The sequence below is a fragment of the Coffea eugenioides genome, chromosome 10 (genome assembly GCF_003713205.1).
Source record: "Coffea eugenioides isolate CCC68of chromosome 10, Ceug_1.0, whole genome shotgun sequence".
Taxonomy (NCBI): domain Eukaryota; kingdom Viridiplantae; phylum Streptophyta; class Magnoliopsida; order Gentianales; family Rubiaceae; genus Coffea; species Coffea eugenioides.
The window spans coordinates 22,194,200-22,216,754 of record NC_040044.1 but is presented as its reverse complement, the minus strand read 5'-3'; the positions used below and the strand labels follow the sequence as shown (position 1 = coordinate 22,216,754).

Genomic DNA, 22,555 nt, shown 5'->3' with positions numbered 1-22,555 from the left:
AAAGCCTTAAAGAGCTGGCTCTTTAAGCTCTTTATGCGGACCGAATTTCTTCCAGGTTTATGTGGGCTGGATTTTGCCCTAGTTTTAGCCTATAAAAAGGCACCTCTTGTAAGAGTAAAAGACAGATTATTACAACCAGAAATCGTGAGGAATTTTCCTTCAAGTTCTTAATCGAACTTACTCTTGAATTCTTTAGTTCATGGCTTAGGATTCAAATCAGACTTTATCGATTAGCTTGTTCCCTAATCGTGGTGTCGCTTCATCCATCCTTATTTACTTAAGGTTGCTGATTACCTTTGTGTGTCAGAGGTCTTGAGTTCATGAGAACAATCGAGTTCAATTTCTGTTGGGAGAAAAGATCCAACTCTGATAATTACAAGGTTGGGAGGTTCTAGGAGGGTCTTCCCCTAGGGTTGCCTATATCAGTTGGTAATCAGAGCATCAGGTTAATTCTCTTTTAATTGAAGTTGTTCATATCTTGCTAGTTTGTCTTTTTCAAAAAAAAAAAAACTGTAGCGATTACTGTTCATCGTTACTGTTCCGAATTACTGTTCATCGTACTGTAGCGTACTGTTCACGTTACTGTTCATCCGAGTCAAAAAAAATATCTGTTTGGTGTTGTTTTTTTTGTGTTTTTCTGTCCAACTTTTGTTCTTGAGTCTGTTATACTTTTGTTTGGGTTGTTAGGGTTTAAAGACAAAAAAAAAAAGAAAAAAAAGAGAGTCACGTACCTTATATTGTTTAGTGTTCAGAGTATTGCTGGAATTTTCTTTTGAGTATTGCTGAAATTCTGTTTTTGCCTATTTCTTGAGTATTGGTTGTTGTTCTTGCAAACCCTAGACACCATAACATAATTTGGGGAAGTTCTTGAGCTCCTTGAACAAAATTCTTGAAGTTCTTGGACCACCAAGTCTTATTTTGAAAATTCTTGAACAATAAACCAAGAACTAGAATTTTCTTGGAATTGGCATAACCTTTCATCCGTTTTCTTGAACTTGTTGGTGTGATCTGAATTTGTGTTCCTTGAAGAGCCGAAGAAAAAAAAAAAGGAAAAAAAAAACGGAAGAGAAAAAAAAAGGAAGAAGAGAAGGAATTGGCTCTCATACAAAGGAAATCAAGTTTCCAAAAAAAATCGTGAGTTTCCAACTCTTGGTGGGTTCCCAAATCTTGGTTAATCTCCAAATCTTGGTTGATTTCCCAAAACTTGAGTTTCCTAATCTTGATTGGTTTCCAACTCTTGAGTTCCAATCTTGATTGAATTCCAAAGACCCCAAACGACCTCACCAGCCCCAAACACACCCAATTCCGTTTTCAAAACCAAACCAAACACCTTAGCCCAAACCGCCTTGGGAGTTCTTGAGTTTCTAAAATCGGTTGAGCTAGTTTTGCAATCCGATTTGACTGAAATTTGAGGACTGGTTCGTACATTATTTGAGCACCCCAAAAGCACCATTTATACTCCAAAATACTGACCAGAAATTCAGCAAAGCAACAGCTCAAAGAGAAAAAAAAAAAAAGTTTCAGCTTCGGGTAGAGTTTTTTTCTAAGATTTGCAAAATTCTGCTTGGTGTCTTGTTACTTGCTTATAGAGTCATTAATTCTGGAATTTTTGAGAGTTTGAGTTGTTTTAAGAACTTCGAGAAGGAAAATTGAGAGTGAGTGTGTTTCCTTGAGTGATACACGAGTGCTTGCAAGGTAGACTAGGATACACTTGTTTTGCAGGTTAGACAATATGTCTCAAGAGGGGAACATGCCTGAGCCGTCTGAGACCGACGTGTCACTCAAACTGGTGCTCCAAACTCTTCAAAAACAAGCGGAGAGACATGAATTTGCGATGGAGAAACATGAATTTGCGATGGCACAAATATCCGACAGGTTGGCTGCCATTGAGATGCGAGGTGCCGGAGATACCCACCATAGGGTTTCGAGTGTTCAGAGTGCTGATCATGATGCGGATGATGAGGGGTATCATTCTCACACCTCATTTCGATCAAGGAGAAGCCAAGAGGGAGCGAGGGAAGGTCGAGGCCGACCCAGGAGAACCGATGACAATCTTGGTTCCATCAAGACTAAGATGCCTACCTTTCATGGGAAAAATGATCCTGAAGCTTATTTAGATTGGGTTAGGAGAGTTGAGCAAGTGTTTGAACTCCACAATTACTCTGAAGAGAAAAAGGTGAAACTTGCGGCTATTGAATTTGAAAATTATGCATCCATTTGGTGGGAGCAAGCATGTGCCACAAGGAGGAGAAATAGGGAACAACCAATTGACACTTGGGCTGAAATGAAGCAAGTGATGAGGAAACGGTTTGTACCCTTCCATTACACCACGGACTTGTACAATCGGCTCCAACGACTCACCCAAGGGTCCAGTTCGGTTGATGAGTACCACAAACAAATGGAGGTAGCAATGATAAGGGCCAATATACAAGAGGATTCGGAAGCAACCATGGCAAGATTTCTTAATGGATTAAATCCTGAAATTCGGAAGAAGGTTGAGCTTCAAGACCACTTTGAGCTACAACAAATGGTGTCTTATGCAGAGAAGGTGGAAAGGCAAGCCTTACCTATAAAGACACCTAGTGGCCGAACCACTACATCCTCTTCCACACCTTGGAGACGAGATCAATTGCCAACATCCAATGCTTGGCCAAGGCAAGGCAATAAAGAAAGGGAAAACAGGCGAATGGAGCAACCGTTCCATCCGAGTGCAACTCCTTCTAAACCAATCCCGCGACCAACTCTTCCAAGGCCAAATACGTCTACCAACCAGCCAAAGGCATGTTTCAAATGCAAGGGAATTGGCCACCTCATGGCTCAATGCCCTAACCGAAGCATCATGTACATGAATGAAGAGGGAATGTGGCAAAGCGAAGGAGAGGAGGAATATGCGGACATGCCACCGCTTGAAGAAGAGGGGAAGGATGCTGACCTGATTGAAATAGAAGAGGACCCCGTGGCTCGAACTATGGTGACTATGAGAGTGCTAAATGCACAAGCTCAAGAAGATGATCTCCAACGGACCAACATTTTTCATACGAGATGCAAAATTGAAGATGAGGTATGTCTCATGATCATTGATAGTGGCTCTTGTACTAATTGCGTAGCTGCTGACTTTGTCGAGCAAAAGCACCTTCCATGGACTTACCACCCTAAACCCTATAGACTATCTTGGTTAAATGATGGGGGGGAAGTCAAGGTGACCAAACAAGCTTTAATCGTTTTTTCTATTGGTCGATACAAGGACCAAGTTTTATGTGATGTAATTCCTATGCAAGCTAGTCATGTCTTGTTAGGGCGTCCGTGGGAGTATGATCGGCAGGCTGATCATATTGGACTCACTAATAAGTATAAGTTCATTATGGACAACCTCAAGATCACTCTTTCACCCTTGACACCTACACAAGTGTATGAGGAACAATTGCATCTAAGAAAAGAGCGAGAGAAAAGGCAACTGAGAGAGGCAAAGAAAAAGCCGAATGTGCCTGAGGATGAGGGAAAAAAGAAAGTAGAGGCCGAGTTGAGTGAGAAAAAAAATTCGAGTGGAAAAAAACTTAGTGAGGCCGAGAGCTTGAAAGTGAACAAAAAGAGCTTCTATGCAAGTGTGCGTGAGGTAGGTAGGGCTTTGAAGGCACAAAGTCTTCTCATAGTACTTCTGTACAGGGAAGCTGATTATTCTTCTTTTTACACACTTGGCATAACCGATTCTCTTCCTAGTGCAATCTACTCTCTTTTGCAGGAATTCAAGGATGTGTTTCCGGAGGAACTACCGAAAGGATTACCTCCAATTCGAGGTATTGAACATCAAATCGACTTTGTTCCTGGAGCAATTCTACCAAATCGACCAGCCTATAGAGCAAATCCGGAGGAAACAAAGGAAATCCAAAGGCAAGTCGATTCCCTCCTTGAAAAGGACCAGGTACGTGAATCTCTTAGTCCTTGTGCAGTTCCAGTCATTTTAGTGCCTAAGAAAGAAGGGACTTGGAGAATGTGTACAGATTGTCGTGCAATTAATAAAATTACTGTCAAGTATCGTCATCCTATTCCTAGGTTAGATGATATGTTAGAAGAATTGCATGGGGCAATCATTTTCACTAAAATTGACTTAAGATCTGGTTATCATCAAATAAGGATAAAGGAAGGAGACGAATGGAAAACTGCTTTCAAAACAAAGTATGGTCTTTATGAGTGGCTTGTGATGCCTTTCGGCTTAACAAACGCTCCAAGTACTTTCATGAGGTTAATGAACCATGTTTTAAGGCATTTTCTTGGGAAGTTTGTTGTTGTTTATTTTGATGATATATTGATTTTTAGCCAGTCTTTAGATGAACATGTTGAGCATTTGCGACTTGTTTTAAGTGCCTTGCGTGAAAATAGGTTGTTTGCTAACATGGAAAAATGTGTCTTCTGCACTCCTGAAGTTAATTTCCTTGGATATATTGTTGGTGCAAATGGCATACGTGTTGATCCCGCCAAGGTAAAAGCCATCTTAGAGTGGCCGACTCCAACCAATGTGTCTCAAGTAAGGTCTTTTCATGGTCTTGCAAGTTTCTATAGGAGATTTGTTAAAGACTTTAGTACTATTGCAGCACCTTTGAATGAGACAATTAAAAAGAGTGTGGGGTTTCAATGGGGAAAAGAGCAAGAAGAGTCATTTAATAAGCTTAAGGATTTGTTAACTTCAGCACCTATTCTTGCTTTGCCTAATTTTGATGTGACGTTTGAAGTTGAATGTGATGCTAGTGGAATCGGCATAGGGGCTGTCTTACATCAAAATAATAGACCATTGGCATATTTCAGTGAAAAGTTGAGTGGGGGAGCTCTTAATTACCCTACTTATGATAAAGAATTGTATGCTGTTGTGCGTGCTCTTGAAGTATGGCAGCATTATCTTATGCCTAAGGAATTTGTGATACATACTGATCATGAATCAATTAAATTCCTTAAGGGTCAGGGTAAGTTGCATAAAAGACATGCGAAGTGGATTGCATTTATTGATTCCTTCCCGTACATCATTAAGTATAAGAAGGGGAAAGATAATGTCGTTGCAGATGCATTGTCTAGGAGGTATACTTTGATCACTAACATGAGCACTAAGTTACTTGGTTTTGAGCACATTAAAAACATGTATGCGCATGATGATGATTTTTCTAATGTGTTTCAAGCTTGTGAACATGCTGCATTTCAAAAGTACTATAGGCATGAAGGTTTCTTATTCAAAGAAAATCGCCTATGTATTCCCAATTGTTCGCTGAGGGAATTACTTGTTAGAGAAGCCCATGGTGGAGGATTGATGGGACATTTCGGCATTGATAAATCTCTTGACATCTTGCATGAACACTTCTATTGGCCTAAAATGAGGCGTGACGTTGCTAACATTTGTGATAAGTGTTTAAAGTGTAAGCAGGCCAAGTCAAGGAGTAACCCTCATGGACTATACACTCCTCTACCCGTACCTCATGCTCCTTGGACAGACTTATCCATGGATTTTGTACTTGGTTTACCAAGATCTTCTAGAGGTATGGATAGTATCTTTGTTGTAGTGGATAGATTTTCTAAAATGGCTCATTTTATCCCTTGTAGGAAAACAAGTGATGCGCGCCATGTTGCTGATTTATTCTTCAAGGACGTGGTAAGATTGCATGGGGTACCGCGTACTATTGTAAGTGATAGGGATGTGAAATTCTTAAGCTACTTCTGGAAATCACTTTGGGGAAAGTTGGGAACGAAGTTGCTATTTTCTACTTCTAGTCATCCTCAAACGGATGGTCAAACCGAGGTAACCAATCGAACCCTTGGTGCTTTACTTCGAGCCATTGTTCAAAAGAACTTGAAGAAGTGGGAAGAGTGTTTGCCTATCGCTGAGTTTGCATATAACCGAACCACTCATTCTACTACTAATCATTCTCCTTTTGAAATTGTTTATGGGTTTCAGCCGCTAACCCCTCTAGATTTATCACCTATTCCTGTTGATGAGTGTTTAAGCGCAGATGGTGTCAAAAAGGCAGAGTCTGTTCGGACCTTGCATGAGAGAGTCCGAGCTCAAATTGAAAAGAAAAATGCGCAATATGCACAGCATGCGAATAAGGGAAGAAAGCATGTTGTATTCGAACCTGGTGATTGGGTTTGGGTGCACATGAGGAAGGAAAGGTTTCCAGCATCTCGACGGACCAAGTTACATCCAAGAGGCGACGGACCTTTTCAAGTTCTAGAGAGGATCAATGACAATGCATACAAATTGGAACTTCCAAGTGAGTATGGCATAAGCGCATCTTTTAATGTGTCTGACCTATCCCCTTTTGATTTTGATACAGACTTTGAAGATTCGAGGACGAATCCTTTCGAGGAGGGAAGGAATGATGCAGATACGGGTGCGCAACAACTTCAACCTTGGGTCAAGGACCCTTTGATCAACATTGGTGGTCCGATGACAAGATCAAGAACCAAGAACGTGAAGGAAGCTTTACGAGCCTTGATCATTCACCATACAAGCAAGGAGCAAGCTAGGTTTGAAGACTTGATGGACCATGAAGTTACTTTGTTCACTTGTACGTTTGAAGTGAAGGAATGATCTCATACTTGTTAGCTTAGTTGGTAGTTGTTTAAGGACTACCTAGTTTAGTAGTTGTTAGGCGTTGAGTATTTTATTACTTATTGGGCCTTATCGGAAAGCCTTAAAGAGCTGGCTCTTTAAGCTCTTTATGCGGACCGAATTTCTTCCAGGTTTATGTGGGCTGGATTTTGCCCTAGTTTTAGCCTATAAAAAGGCACCTCTTGTAAGAGTAAAAGACAGATTATTACAACCAGAAATCGTGAGGAATTTTCCTTCAAGTTCTTAATCGAACTTACTCTTGAATTCTTTAGTTCATGGCTTAGGATTCAAATCAGACTTTATCGATTAGCTTGTTCCCTAATCGTGGTGTCGCTTCATCCATCCTTATTTACTTAAGGTTGCTGATTACCTTTGTGTGTCAGAGGTCTTGAGTTCATGAGAACAATCGAGTTCAATTTCTGTTGGGAGAAAAGATCCAACTCTGATAATTACAAGGTTGGGAGGTTCTAGGAGGGTCTTCCCCTAGGGTTGCCTATATCAGTAATGATGCAGATACGGGTGCGCAACAACTTCAACCTTGGGTCAAGGACCCTTTGATCAACATTGGTGGTCCGATGACAAGATCAAGAACCAAGAACGTGAAGGAAGCTTTACGAGCCTTGATCATTCACCATACAAGCAAGGAGCAAGCTAGGTTTGAAGACTTGATGGACCATGAAGTTACTTTGTTCACTTGTACGTTTGAAGTGAAGGAATGATCTCATACTTGTTAGCTTAGTTGGTAGTTGTTTAAGGACTACCTAGTTTAGTAGTTGTTAGGCGTTGAGTATTTTATTACTTATTGGGCCTTATCGGAAAGCCTTAAAGAGCTGGCTCTTTAAGCTCTTTATGCGGACCGAATTTCTTCCAGGTTTATGTGGGCTGGATTTTGCCCTAGTTTTAGCCTATAAAAAGGCACCTCTTGTAAGAGTAAAAGACAGATTATTACAACCAGAAATCGTGAGGAATTTTCCTTCAAGTTCTTAATCGAACTTACTCTTGAATTCTTGAGTTCATGGCTTAGGATTCAAATCAGACTTTATCGATTAGCTTGTTCCCTAATCGTGGTGTCGCTTCATCCATCCTTATTTACTTAAGGTTGCTGATTACCTTTGTGTGTCAGAGGTCTTGAGTTCATGAGAACAATCGAGTTCAATTTCTGTTGGGAGAAAAGATCCAACTCTGATAATTACAAGGTTGGGAGGTTCTAGGAGAGTCTTCCCCTAGGGTTGCCTATATCAGTAATGATGCAGATACGGGTGCGCAACAACTTCAACCTTGGGTCAAGGACCCTTTGATCAACATTGGTGGTCCGATGACAAGATCAAGAACCAAGAACGTGAAGGAAGCTTTACGAGCCTTGATCATTCACCATACAAGCAAGGAGCAAGCTAGGTTTGAAGACTTGATGGACCATGAAGTTACTTTGTTCACTTGTACGTTTGAAGTGAAGGAATGATCTCATACTTGTTAGCTTAGTTGGTAGTTGTTTAAGGACTACCTAGTTTAGTAGTTGTTAGGCGTTGAGTATTTTATTACTTATTGGGCCTTATCGGAAAGCCTTAAAGAGCTGGCTCTTTAAGCTCTTTATGCGGACCGAATTTCTTCCAGGTTTATGTGGGCTGGATTTTGCCCTAGTTTTAGCCTATAAAAAGGCACCTCTTGTAAGAGTAAAAGACAGATTATTACAACCAGAAATCGTGAGGAATTTTCCTTCAAGTTCTTAATCGAACTTACTCTTGAATTCTTGAGTTCATGGCTTAGGATTCAAATCAGACTTTATCGATTAGCTTGTTCCCTAATCGTGGTGTCGCTTCATCCATCCTTATTTACTTAAGGTTGCTGATTACCTTTGTGTGTCAGAGGTCTTGAGTTCATGAGAACAATCGAGTTCAATTTCTGTTGGGAGAAAAGATCCAACTCTGATAATTACAAGGTTGGGAGGTTCTAGGAGGGTCTTCCCCTAGGGTTGCCTATATCATCGAATCTTGATAGAAATATTTTACAAAACTTTTATAAAAAAAGGGAAACTTGAAAACCGGTTTTTACGGTTTTGACCGGGTTTGATCGGACTTTTGACAAAGTCAACATCAACATAGAACCGGACCGGTGCCATGGCCGGTTCGCGGTTCAACCGATCGAACCGGCCGGTCCGGTCCGATTTTCAAAACACTGGATATATGAGATTCTCCTTCATGAATAACGGACTCAACCGATTCCTTCATAGGAACTTTATCTTCATGGCAGCCCTTTGAACCCTTCATCCGACTATATTGATCAATGTATGGTGCTAGATAGGTCTCCAATATATGCTCAAATGACTCCTCTATGGATGACTCATCCTCATGTTTAAGTCTAAAAGAAATGGATTGAAACTTCTCCTTCCTCCTTGGATAATGCGACCTCCCATGATTTAGATTGATCATTGGATAAGGTTGAGTACTACCTATTCTTTTGGCAGTGTTATTCACCATTCGATCAAGCTATTGGTGGAGTGGCTTGAAAGCATCGTCCAAAACCTACTTAAATTCTTCTTTCATTGACTCCATTATAAGATTAAAATCATTATGCTAGGAACTCCTTCACCTCCTGTAGACTTGTTTCAACTTGTAACAATGGTTAGTAGGACAAAAAATACCCTCACGCACTCTCTTACGTGTATCCATTCAACTCTTGTATATTACTCAAATGTATAACACTAATAATATCACCAATTAAGTTCTCAAGGCTCTTGATTGCTCTCCTTAAAGAAATTAGAATTTCTCAAGGTGAATCAACCAACTAACAAATCAAAAAACCAACAAGACTATGGCTCAATGAGAGATTCAAAAGATTTAGCAAGCTCAACTCAAAGAAACTGATTGTTTGACACAAGAAATTGACTCAAGAGTAGAGTGAACTTAGCTGAAAAATTTAAAGACTTCAACGACTTGAAATTTGAAGGAAATCCTAGGCAACTAGACTACCGAAGTTTAGGTAAGTGGCTGGAAATTTGAGTTCGAACCTTTTAGGAAAGCAACTATGAAACTAGACTGTTTTATGCAAATCCTTTCCAAGTTAGGAAATGAATTATGGTAGTGGCTATTTCCTTTTTCTTTTCTTTTTTTTTGACACAGGGCCATTCGGGCTTTCGGCCCGACTAATCCCCTGCGCCTGAGAGGAGAGGCCCATTCTGTGAGAACCCGAAAATTATATTTATATTGATATTCTGAAAAATTATATATATATTATATATATATTTGTATTCTAATCTAATTGCCTTGAATCTTTGGTTAATCTAACGGTTGAATCATGATTTTACTCCTATTGCCTCATTCAATTTATTGCATGTTGGTTTTCTTGGAGTGATATACCAATTCGTCGAACTAGCGAGGTAGGTGTGATAAATTTTGTGAACTAGAGGGAGATTTGTACAAAAGGGGTTATTGTGCTGCAAGGTGTTTTCGAAATGTATTTTTTTTGAAATTTTCTACTTTGAATGAATTATATTTCTTAGTAATTGGAAAATGATTTATATATGATTTTATACCTTCTTGTTTCCGTCCAATAATTTTGAAAACATTTGCAAGGGTTTAATTGAAATAGTCAAACTTATTTGGTTGTGCAAACTCTATTTGAGTGGAAATGAAGGGTTAATCTTGGCTAATTACTTTTAGAATTATTGGATTTTTGACTTTGATCAAGACTAGTTTTAGTCTTCACGTTGAAAGCAAAATGGACCAAGACATTTCATTCCTTTTCTTACCTCTTGGCCGACCATGGAGTGGAAATATCAGCCATAATCTTCTTCTCTTGGCCGAAAATTTTGACTAAGCAAGAGAGTAGAAAAAAAAAATTAAGGGAAAGCTGCAGGATTGTTTTTTTCCTTGTCCTACTCCAATTTCCCAACCGAGAGAGACATATTTCTCCATTGCCTCCATTTTTGACCAAGTAGCATGCTAGTTGACTAAGCCAAATTTACTTCCTCTTGTTTCTTTTCTTTAGCTCAACCAGCGAGAGAAAGAAAAACAAAGACAAACAAGGCTGGTCACTTATTTTGTCCTACTTTAGCCGAGAGAGAGAGTAGAGAGAGTTGAGAGGAAAGATTTGTGTCCTGCTCCAACCTTCCATCCGAGAGAAGCTTGAGAGAAAATAAAGAAATTTCTCTTGTTTTGCTTCCACTTCAGCCAAGAGCAACGAGAGAGAGAAAACTGAAAGGAAGCTTGTGTCTTACTTCCATTTCCAGCTTGCTTGGATCGAGTAGAAGGACCAAAACTAGGGAGTTAACTTCTAGCTTGTTTTAAAGGTAACATGATTTGGAACTTCAATTTCTTTCACATACTTTAGAGGGCTTTTGATGTATGTTAAATTTAAGCCAAAAGGTAGGAGTTTAGCAGAAGAAAAATATACTTTACTAAGTTATAGGTTGCTGGAATTTTAATTTAGTGACATATGCTGATAGTTTTTATTTGCAGCTTTGTATTTGAAACTCTGATGGGTTTTCTTACTAAGAACTCAGGTCATATGTTTCATCTTATGTTAAAAATGATATATGGTGTATTTGCCATGAAAATGAGTGAGAAATTAGTGGCTTGGATGAAAGAAAATTTGAAGGAACCTGGTTGGAAAAAAATCTGTGGGCTGACCGATTGCATAAAGTTGGATATATCAGTTTTACTTTAAAGTTGGAGTGAAGTTTTGCTAAGATTTCATGTTTTATATCATGACAACCATGTATATAGAAGTTAGTATGTTTATATAGTTGAATAATAGTTGTATGTTCATTGATTTGGCTGAAAATTTGTCTGAGAGCTTGAGAAAAATTGGAGGAACTTTGTTCCATCCTTGTCACAGCCTGCTATCTCATCCCTTTGAGAAGTTTCTACTAGGAAGTCATGCTCTAAATGTTATATTTCTTGTTTAGTATGCTATAGTATGTTGTCTTTGAATTGGGTAGCAAATTGCTAGCTTAAATGTGAGTTATTGGCAGCAATAAAGTTGGAATAACTCAAGTGAAAGGTTGAAATTTCGGGTGACAGTCACCCCTGGGCAGTTTTAGTAAACGGATCATAACTTAGTGTAGAAAAATCGAAATTGAGTACCGTCAATTGCGTTTGAAACTAGACTCATAGATCTTTCCAATGGTATAAAATTGGAGCTGTGGTTCATTTTATATATGCACCAGAAAATCAGCAAAGTTGACTGAAAAATCGGTCCTGAACAAGTAAAAATTGGGATGCTGTGGTAACTTGTGACTCAATTTGGATTAACTTATGAACCAAATCTCCTTGAGATGTCTGCTAAAGATTGTTAGTATTTCAAGTCTAGTTTTAAACGAGATAATTTGTATGAGTTTTCGACATTTATAACTTAAGTTATGATTTTTCCAAAGAAAGAATGCTTGCTGGAATTTCAGCTTTGATCGCTAAATTTTCAAGATGATTTTAAGCTCAATTTGTTCAAAACACCCTAGAAGACTTTAAACTACAAGTATGTGTTGGAACTGAACCAAAACCATGGACCTTAAGTGGTTTAAACTCCATTTATTTCACTATTTTCATGGCTGGAATTCTTCTTGAGGCTGACCGAAAGAGAGAGTGATTTTGTTTAGCTTTATTCTTGGTTTTGTGTGGTGAAATCAACTTGTTAATGTCCTAAACACATGATTAAACATTAACTTTGGTATGAGTAGTGAATTGGAATAGAAAATGAAAGGTTTTGAGAGATGAAAACTTCACTTTTACATGTTTCATGTCCCAAGCAATAAATTTCCCGTTTTAGTTAAGGAAAATGAAAATGAGTGTTAAAATACTAATATCATGTTTACTATATATTTTAGCCATGTCATGTAATTTTTCCAGCTTGCATATGTTCCATTAGTTTGCTTATGGAAATTTAAGCTTGTGGAGTTGAACTTTTGCTTGACGGCCAGCCTTGGTATGGAGACATGTGAGCTGAATACTTGTCTATTTTTGCTGGATTTACGGTCTGAAATTAGTAGCTTGTATACCCTATCATTTGTGCTCTTGATTTGGATGGTTTGGCCATGAAATTTTGTATTGAATTTGGAAAGGAAAAAATAGGACAAAACAGGGTTATACTGTCCAAAATTTGGGACAGCTTACTACCTTGATTTTGGGCTGAATTAAGAAAAATAATGAAGTCATAAATAGCTGGAAAATAGCTAAATACAAAGGGCATGCTGCCCAAATTTTCACTCGAGTGTTAGGCATATATACTCGTGATTTGAGCGACGATTTGAGGTCAAGTTGGACTCGGATCGCCTATGGTATTCGAGTTTTTTTTAGTCAAGATATATAAGCTAAAATTTTGCCGGAACTCGTACCCTTGAAAAGTGAAAATAATGACCCTTTCAAAATATGATTTTTCCGGTCTTTGATACCAAGTACAACTTCTAAAGTCGAAACCACTTCTTGATCATAACTAAACAAGCAAGCATGAATTTTTCGAAATTTGATAAGTATCTTGAATACTACTTAAACGAGTTGCATTTACTTGATTTTCTTGAAGCGAAACTCCTATGTTTCAAATTTTAGAGAGTTTTACATTCGTAAATGATATTTTATCGTAGATTTGAACTCCAACCAAGGAGTTGGATTTGAACGTGATTTTTGAGAGGCACTAGACCTTTGGTGAGTACTTCCAAATACTTGATTGAACTGGATACTTGTTTTCAATACTTGACCAATGTGATCGAATGATATGTGATTGATATGATCGGGTAAGGGTGTACTTTATCGCACTTACCCTAATGTGATATGTACTCGTTTATTGTTGCAATTGACTTGATATACTTGTGCGTGACTTGTAAGTACTGAGCGGCAGTATGTACCACACTCGATTCGAGTGGGAGGTACCTCTCATTCCCGTCTCCTTACTTTTATCTTGATTCAGTCGATTGGAGATGTTATCTCATCGAATTCTTGGGAACCCAAACCCCATTGGCTAGTTACTCAAGTCGAGCCGGCAAAGGCTTGGTCGATTAGATAACGAACCATGGGTATCTAGTGTTGTCGAGTGGAGTGTATCTTCTCGACTAATCGGTATGCTCGAGTATTACCACCAGTGTTTATCTTGGAGTTCTGGCCCGGTAAGGGGTTTGGATGGTGGACAGAGATTGTAGTTAAGTGGTGCTCTACTGGACTGGTTGCTTTACTTGAAAGTTGACGGAGTGTCAACTACTACTTGATCAAGTTTTGGTGAAGAAAAAGGGGAACTTGGCTCCTAAGAGCCATTCGTATCCTTATACTTTGAAATAATTATTGCTTATTGGGTAATTGTTTTTTTTTAAAAAAAACTTTGCACTCGCTTATTTTTGAGAATTGCTACTTGAAGTGTTATTGCTCACAATTATGAACTTGTTATGCTTGCTATTTTGCTACGTTGCTACTTGTACTTTTAAATAATGGTCAATTTGCTATTTGGAACCTCACTAGGTTTTTAGCTCATTCCACGCCATTTGTTTTCCTTACAGGGGGTACGAGCAAGGCGTGAGACTTGTGCAGGCTAGCGTAGTCTAATTTTTGGAAATTTTGTAATTGTATTCGCACTAGTTGCTCGATTAGGGTTGAATGTACTTAGAACTCCAAATCTTTTGATGTATTTGGGATTGTATGTAAGTTGAGTTGAGATAGAAATGAATGTATTTGTACATTTCAAACTTGAAAATGGTTGTTTCTTTTATGTTTAAGGTTGTGACTTATTTTATTCGAAATAAGTGAGCGAGTCTTGGCGAGAGCTGGGCAGGCGGTCCGCTAAACCCTGGGGTACGCCCTAAGGGAAGGTGGGGTCGTCACACATTCCTCTCGAACACGTTGACTCCGGGACTCGATCCTTGGTGGTCATATCCTAAAGGGAAGCAACACAGCACACGAGTTACCTGGGTTGGGCTATTTCCTTTTTGTTTTAGGAAGCTATTTTTTTATTTTAACATGCACAACCTTTACTTTCAAGATTCAATAAGAGTGAAGCTTCCTCATTTTTGTTTCTCTTCGATTCAAGATTAGCTAAGAAACATAAGATCAGCCCACACAACCCCAATAAAGTGCAAGTAAGAAACAAACAAGATAGAGATGGAAAACAACACCCGAACAGATTTCTCCTTTTTTTTTGGATCAAACAGCCACAAGAATTTAAGATTCCAAGAAACCCTGAATGCTTCAAGAACTTTAAGAATTTAACCAAGACAATTCAAGAACATCAAGAAGATGTCAAGAATCAATTTGGACAGCAAAGATCAACTACAAAACAGCCACAAAAACAAAGACAAACACAATGAATAGGTATTTTTTTTGGATGAGCAGTGACAACGAATAGTAGTAGTGAACAGTAATGATAAACACAAAACATAAGAGACACACGAGAACAAAAAGATAAAGCATGATTCAACAAAAAAACTCTAGAAGAACAAAGCGACGTAGATAAGGGAAATTGACTCAAACAACAAAACAAACGGATATAATTTGCTACCATAAACCAAAATTTTAATACCGGCTAATACATCCTACACCCTGTCTCAGATGCAACCTGTAACATTATAAACCACAAGATCTAGAATTGTTGGTATCAAATTTTGGGAGTGAAAATCTAGCTCGATCTTTGATAGCACAAGAATGAATTTAGGTTGGGTAGAACGACACCACAATCAAGTACGATTCTTGATTTGGATAAACACTTAGGATAGCTCTAAGGTATTCAAAGAAAGCTTGCAGGAAACCAATAGAATTTTCACACTTGATTTTGTTTGCTGGAAAAATTCGACTTCCTTGTTACAAGTAAAGGACCAGCTATTTATAGCCAAAACTAACCTATTTGGACTAATCAAAATTGGACAAGGAATCACTTTTCTATCCAATAACTACTATGCTAATGAACTTAAAATAAACAAACAAAACATATGGCTCGTTAAAGTTATGTAAGCTTAGCTGAATTTACTGAAGAAACAAACTATGAAATAGACTAAATAATGACCAAGGAATCAACCCAAATAAACGACTTAAACATGACATAAACGACTTGAGACAAAACAAGCAAGGCTTGATTCGCTTCTTGTGACACATGAACAGCTCATCCGACTAGAGTTTTATCATGGATCCATCAACACCAATGACTTGAATTAGGGTCTTGATTGGCTGGTTCTCAAGCTCGATTCCTCAGCTCGAGCCAGTGTATAAAGTTTATTCCATACAGGTCCAACACCTTCTATGTATTTCTATGTTCCAATTTGCTTTTGAATAAAACGGACCAAAACTTGAATTGAAGTGTTACACACATTTAAAGGTCCGCTTGAATGGTTTGGTTGAATACTTAGCTCGAGACCCTTGGGAATGCACAGATAGGTAACTGAATTCATATCAAAAAGTGCCACAATCAAGTGTGGTTCTTGATTGATAAACCAATTGAACACTTCAGTCTAACTCTAAAGTATTCAAAGTAAGCTTTCAAGGATGCCAAGAGAAACTCTCAATCTCATTATCGAAAATGTCTAACTTGGTACAAGCAAAGGAATGGCTATTTATAGCCAAAACTTGACTGCTTAGATTAATCTGAATTTGACTTGGATTTAGTCAATTATTCCAACTACTAACGGATTTAACAAACTAACTATTGGCCTATTAAGCTTAAAGCTTAAAACAAACTTGGCTGGTTTATTGAAAACTCATGAAAACTATCACAACTAACTAACGACTAACGAAAACCCATTGAAAATTGAAAGAAATACTCGCAAAGAACCCTAAAACAATACAACAAATTCTAACACCTGAGTTAATGCCAGACTTGCTTTGAAACACAATCCATGGCCAAATTTGCACGTAGCTCTGCCGCGGATCTTTCATTTTTCTTCTTTCTCATATTGGATCAACGTACAGAATTCATTCCCTGTGAGTCCAACTCCTTCTATATGCATTTGTATGGTCTGAATTGCTCTTGAATAGTGCATACTAAGGCTTGAAATGAATCTTTGAACTTTTTAGTACGAGCTCTTGTAATTCAACCCACCAAAACCTTCACTTGATCATCACTCAAACTACTTGATCCTTACATTGCATCACCATATTTGCAAACATTCCACAAGCAATCACTTGAAGAGCATTTTGTGACGCCCCCACTTCTCCCAAGAGCGAACCCAAGGGTATCCGCGGAACTCCTGCCCAACTCTCGCCGGGGCTCACTACAATCCATAATTCAAAAACTAGAAATACTTCAAATATTTTTAATAACATTTAAAGTACTCCAAAACATTTCATACTTACCATTAGTTAACTTTCAAGTTTAAATACAACCCAAAAGAATATGTACTACAGTCATTGCTATAATACAAGTTGAAGTCTCCAAAAGAAAACAACTTAGAACTATTCGTGAGCACTCTCAGTCCTGAACTCTGTTAAGGAAAACAAAAGCGTGGAATGAGCTAAATAGCCCAGTGAGGTTCCAAAACACACTAGCAGTTCTAATAAATCAAGTAAATTGAGTATAATGCACATACGGTTCAAGGTGTCACACTGGCACATTAAAATGAGACATTTATCATTTTACAGAAATAAACACACATTAAAAGAATACGGTGTTCACGTGGAACTGTTTCGGTCAACTGCACCTTATAACTCCAATATTTCCCTCGGTTTGTCTGGCCATCGATTTATCTCTCCAGTGGTATACTCGAGTATACCGATACGGTGGCCCAGTATTCCAACCTACCCGACCGAACCCAGTCTTGGCTCGAGCAGGTTAGTAACCAAGGGCAGGGTCCAGTTCAGCTAAGAGCTTACAACATGCGCAAGTATCAAATATACCGGTAAACTGTAGAAATTCATGGTTAAATGGTTGAAATTTGTTATTTTAGTAGGTCGAGTGAGATAAAGTACACACTCGTCTTAAAACGGTGAAAAATTTCATAGGAGCAATTATAAGGAACACTTAACACTTAAACACACAAGAAATATGCGGTAAACATGTAGCAAAACTATTCAAGTCACAAACACCTCTAAGAAACACTCACCAAATCAAAAGTGTAAAGCAAGAGCGAGGCAAGATCAAACGGGTTCCTCGGGATCCTCTTGATCACCTGAGACATATACAATTACAAATCACCTAGGCAATCAACCAAGGTCTAGTAGTATTTTCGCTACTCTCATTTAAGAGATAACGCGTTTCAAATCGAATACAAATATCACTTAATAACTTAATCCATGAGGGTAGCATTTGAAAATATCTAAGAATACATTAATCCGAGTCAAGTCATGTCCAAAATTCTCCAAGTTGAAGATTAAACAGATCTCTAAGTTTTGGCACGCAGACCAAGAAAGATGGAGGATTAGTTTCTTGTCAAAATTTCCTAGTTGAACGCCCAAGCTTCAAGTATAAGTGAGCTTTCTCATTTTTCAAACTCATTTAGTTAAAGTCTAGTACAATCGCCACGAACGGCTCACTAACTTCTTTAGCCACCAATTCAAGTTGTACCCATAAATCGAGTAAAATTCTCAAGTTCTCTTTTAATAAAAGCCTCACTCAACGTCCATTTTCAACGATTAAATCGAGGGCGTATACTCAAGAGACTATGGCAATAGAAGCTTTGGTTTTCAAATAAGGAAGATAAACACATTTTTACTTGGAAGCTTGGCCAAAACATTCCGAGTATTACTAATTACGTTCACAAGAAACCTTTCAAATCATTCTTTTAGAATACTTGTATGATTGCCAACTCTAGTACAATTATCAAGGCCATAAGAATAGGGGTTGAAGTCCCTAAGTTGAGTACGAAGAGAAGTACCATTAACCAAGGGAGTTATATGACCAAGTAAATGCATCAAGAGACGTTTAACCTTCGGAAACCAAGATTGGAAATAAAAGTTCAAAGTTCCAAAGAGACCTTGTATTAAACCATGAAAACAAACTTAAAACAGTCCAACAATCACAAAGGAAGGTGGAAAGTTCTTAAAGGAATAATTTGGTTGAAAATAGAAATTTTTCCAGTTTAGAGTGACACTATTTTGAAAAATCGTATCTCGAGTCCCGTAAGTCCAAAAATGGAAAACTTTGTACCATTGGAAACTAGATCCAAAGTACTAAAAGTTCCTAGAAGATATTTTTCCAAAATTCTAAACGGAAAGCATCCACTTTTCAGCTCAAAGTTGCTGATTTAAACAAGACAGGATCGATCAGTCTTGGTTTTCGGTAATATTTAGAAACTCGGCATAATTCACAGAAAGCGAATCATACTCTGAAATTCGTAACACAATATAAGTTCCAATTAAGGTTTCAAACACAATAAGCAAAACTAAATTCAGAGTTTTGAATATCGAGATACATCAGACCAAAATTGGTCGACTTTCATGACCTGTCCAGTCATTTTCCAGATTTGAGAAGGCATTTTTGAGGTACCATTTGGCCATCGAAATGGCATTGAAAATACACCAAATTTGGGTAAATTTAATCTTCCATATGTGAACTACATCTCTACCAAATTTCATATGAAAACTCACGTGGGAAGGCAGTTAACAAAATAATCAAAGTTCGTGAAATTCCCAAAGCAAATCTGCCATCTCACCCTTTTCTTTCTTTCTAAACATTTTGCACAATGAAATCAGTTCCAATTCGGTTCATTTTTGGAACCAAGGTCCTTTAAACATTCAAAAAGTAATTGATGATTGATTGACATCAAAATTTTCAAAATAAAACATCCCACAACAAACTAGACCAGTCAGCCAGCAAGAAGGAAAAGCTTTCCAATTTTCCAGCTTTATCGTACTTTCAAAATCAGGCCATATCTCACTCAATACAAGTTCAAATTATGAATGGTTGGTGGCGTTGGAAACTAGGTTCAAAATAATTCATTTTATCAGAAGAAAACATTTCCAAAATCAGCTCACAAGTAGTCCTAATTCAAGCCACAAGTTGCAGCTTCTCATGTCCATTCGAATGGAACAGGCAGACAGAACAGAACAGAACAGCCGATTTTATCAATTCACTGCAGTTCACTCAGATCGAACTAGCAAGTGATTTTTATATTGTTAGAAAACTACGGATGTCTAGTTTCAAATGCCACAAACGGCATTCGATTTTGACTTTTGTACAAAGAGATATGTTCAATCAAAGAAGCACTGTTCGGGCTTCCTGAACATCATTTCCAGGTTTCTTTCAATTTCGAAATTCCAAGTTTTGTTCCACCAAATCAAATGATTTTCGGATGATACTTTGTACACACAATATATCACATATAACAACCAATTTCACAGCCAAAAAACATCAAAAATTTCGAAATAACCACTGACCAAACAAGAACAGAATTTCGGACAACACCTCTTCCTCACGGTTTCTCTCTTTCTTTCTCCTCTTCTAGTTTCTTCCATTAAAACTCATCACAAACACACTAACACACACATAAACATCATGGCAGCCCTCATTTAACCAAGGTGGGGAGTTCATAGAGCCCACTTCAACCAACCAAATCCAAGCAACAACAACAATAAGGAAGCTACAAGCTTCAAAACCAAGAAAGGAAACAAGAAAGCAAGAGTTTTGGTGAGAGATGTTTATACCTTCAAAACCCAAGAAGAAACCTTATATTTTTGTTGTGAGAAACTCCTTAAAACAGCCCCTAACCAGCCGCTCCTCTCTTCCCTTCAAGCTAGAGCAAGAACCCAAGGAGTTTGATAGTGGGATGATGTTTTGCAAGCAAAATGGAAGCTAGAAGTGAGGAGTTCTCTTCTTCCCTTTCTTGTCTTGAGGGCTAGCCAAATGGAATGAGAGAGAGAAGGGTTTGGTGGTCCAATTCTTGGAGAGCAAGAATGAAGAATTGTGTTGGAGAAGCTAACTTAAAGTTGGTGCACAAAGCCAACCCTTAATAGTGACTCGATAGGGTTTCATACTACCACTTTCTCTCTCGTTTGGTACACTTATGCACTAATCTTCCAAGGTACCTTCTTTAATATGGTAATTACTCATCCTTAGTAGTCTACTATTAATTTCTCAAATCTCCAATTAGTCGTATCGGCGCGATTTTCGGGAAACTATTGACGCGCGCGCGGTAAAAGCTTATTTTGAACTCACTCATATCTAATCCCTCAATTAACTTTTTTTAGTCTAGTATTGATCATTCTTAATTCTCCAAAACTAATGCACTCTCGAATCGAATATTATCTCCAAAAACGTGTACTCGTTATTTCTCGTTAAACGAGCAGTAGAAAAATTAATTTTGCTAACAAAACGTTTTAAAATTATAAAAGGGACATTTTTGCATACAAATGGACTTAAAACGGGTGAAATAAATTATTTGGGGGTAAACGGGCAAATAAATAATTAAATAACCCAGTAAAATAAAATAAAAATAAGAAAAAAATTCGGGTCCTCACACATTTCCTACGGTAATTGTCTAACAAAAGAGATAAGTTCAGATAATTATTGTTAAATTGAAAAACATTTACCTCATTACTCGACGAATTGGCACATCTTGTCTTGTGCTATACTGCTGAGAATTTGTAGCCATATTTGCAATTAACTCCATTGCCTCTTTGGGAGTTTTATCTACCAATGAATCTCCGCTTGCAGCATCAATGATATTCCTGTCTATTGAGAGGAGACCTTTATAGAAGTATTGAATGAAAAGCTGCTCACTTATCTGATGATGTGGACAGGTTACACATAACTTCTTGAATCTCTCCCAATATTCATATAGAGATTCTCCATGGTGCTGCTTGATAACACAAATTTCTTTTCTTAAGCTGACAACTCTAGAAGCAGGAAATTATTTTTCTTAGGAACTTTTGCTTCATATCATTCCATGTTATGATGTTTCCTAGAGGTAAGTAATATAGCTAGTCCTTTGAAACATTTTTTAGTAAGAAAGGGAATAATCTCACCTTGATTTGCTCTTTTGTGACACCGAGAGGTTTTATACTCTAACAAACAACATGAAATCCCTGCAAATACTTGTGAGGTTCCAAACCTAGAAAACCATGAAAAGAAGGTAAAAGAAGTATTATCCTGTATTTTAATTTAAAGGTAGTATTTTCATCTAAATTAGGAAATGTAATGCACAAAGGTTGTTGGTTCAAGTCAAGGGCAGCCAACTCCTTTAATACCCTATTATTGGCCATGGTTTCTTCTTTTGTCTCTGAATCACTATAATAATCTCTAGAGGAATTAGCCAATTTAATAGCTAAATTTAATCTTGGAGATGAAGTAGATGACTGCTCCTCTTCTCTTTTCCTGTTCTCTTTCCTTAACCTATGTGCAGTTTTCTCAATTTCAAGAATATATACTAGTTCACCTGTACAAGAAGAACGAGGCATAAACCAACAAAAATACTAGAAAATAAAAAATTCAAAAAAGAAATAAATCAAATTAGGCACTAATCCTGAGCAAACAATGCCAAAATTTTAGCAAGTTTTCAGCCAATCAAATCCAAATTCCTATTCTACAATAAATAAAAATTAGAGTATAGTGGTAAATAGGATTGTATCCATAGGGATTGGGATGATTTATTCTTTTCAGAGTAATAGTTAGATACGGGAATTTTTCCTAAAAAATTAAACTAATTAATTAACTCTAATAAAGAAAAGCATGTAAAAATTAATTTAATCTAAATAATGATAACAAAGGCTCTAGTTAAAGGAATAACTTTAGAAATGGTTCATGCAACTAATCATTAATGCAAAAATAAATTCAAGCATCCATTGATATGCTGATTATAGTTGTCAACAAGTTTTGACAACTTGTTTTTCTTAATTTTTTTGATAGTCAAGATACGGCCATTAACTACTTCTTTAATTGAAAAGATAACTCTAGGTACAATAATAAGATTTAATCTCACAATTGTATTAAGAATTCTAATCAACAAACATGCTATGAGGGTTCATTTATGTTAGCTTGTACATCTCCCTAACAGAAATCCAATCCTGCCAGTCATCACAAATATTGAGATCATAAAAAATTTATAGATTTGACTATTCAATTGGTAATAGA

The 22,555-nt window shown here is 37.5% G+C and overlaps 1 non-coding gene across 1 annotated transcript; it reads left to right on the top strand.

Annotated features, from left to right (window-relative positions):
* Positions 1 to 21,207: 21,207 nt before the first annotated feature.
* Positions 21,208 to 21,314, top strand: LOC113750965. The gene has a single exon (XR_003464730.1). It is a non-coding gene; the product is annotated as a small nucleolar RNA R71 (small nucleolar RNA).
* The last annotated feature ends 1,241 nt before the right edge of the window (positions 21,315 to 22,555 follow it).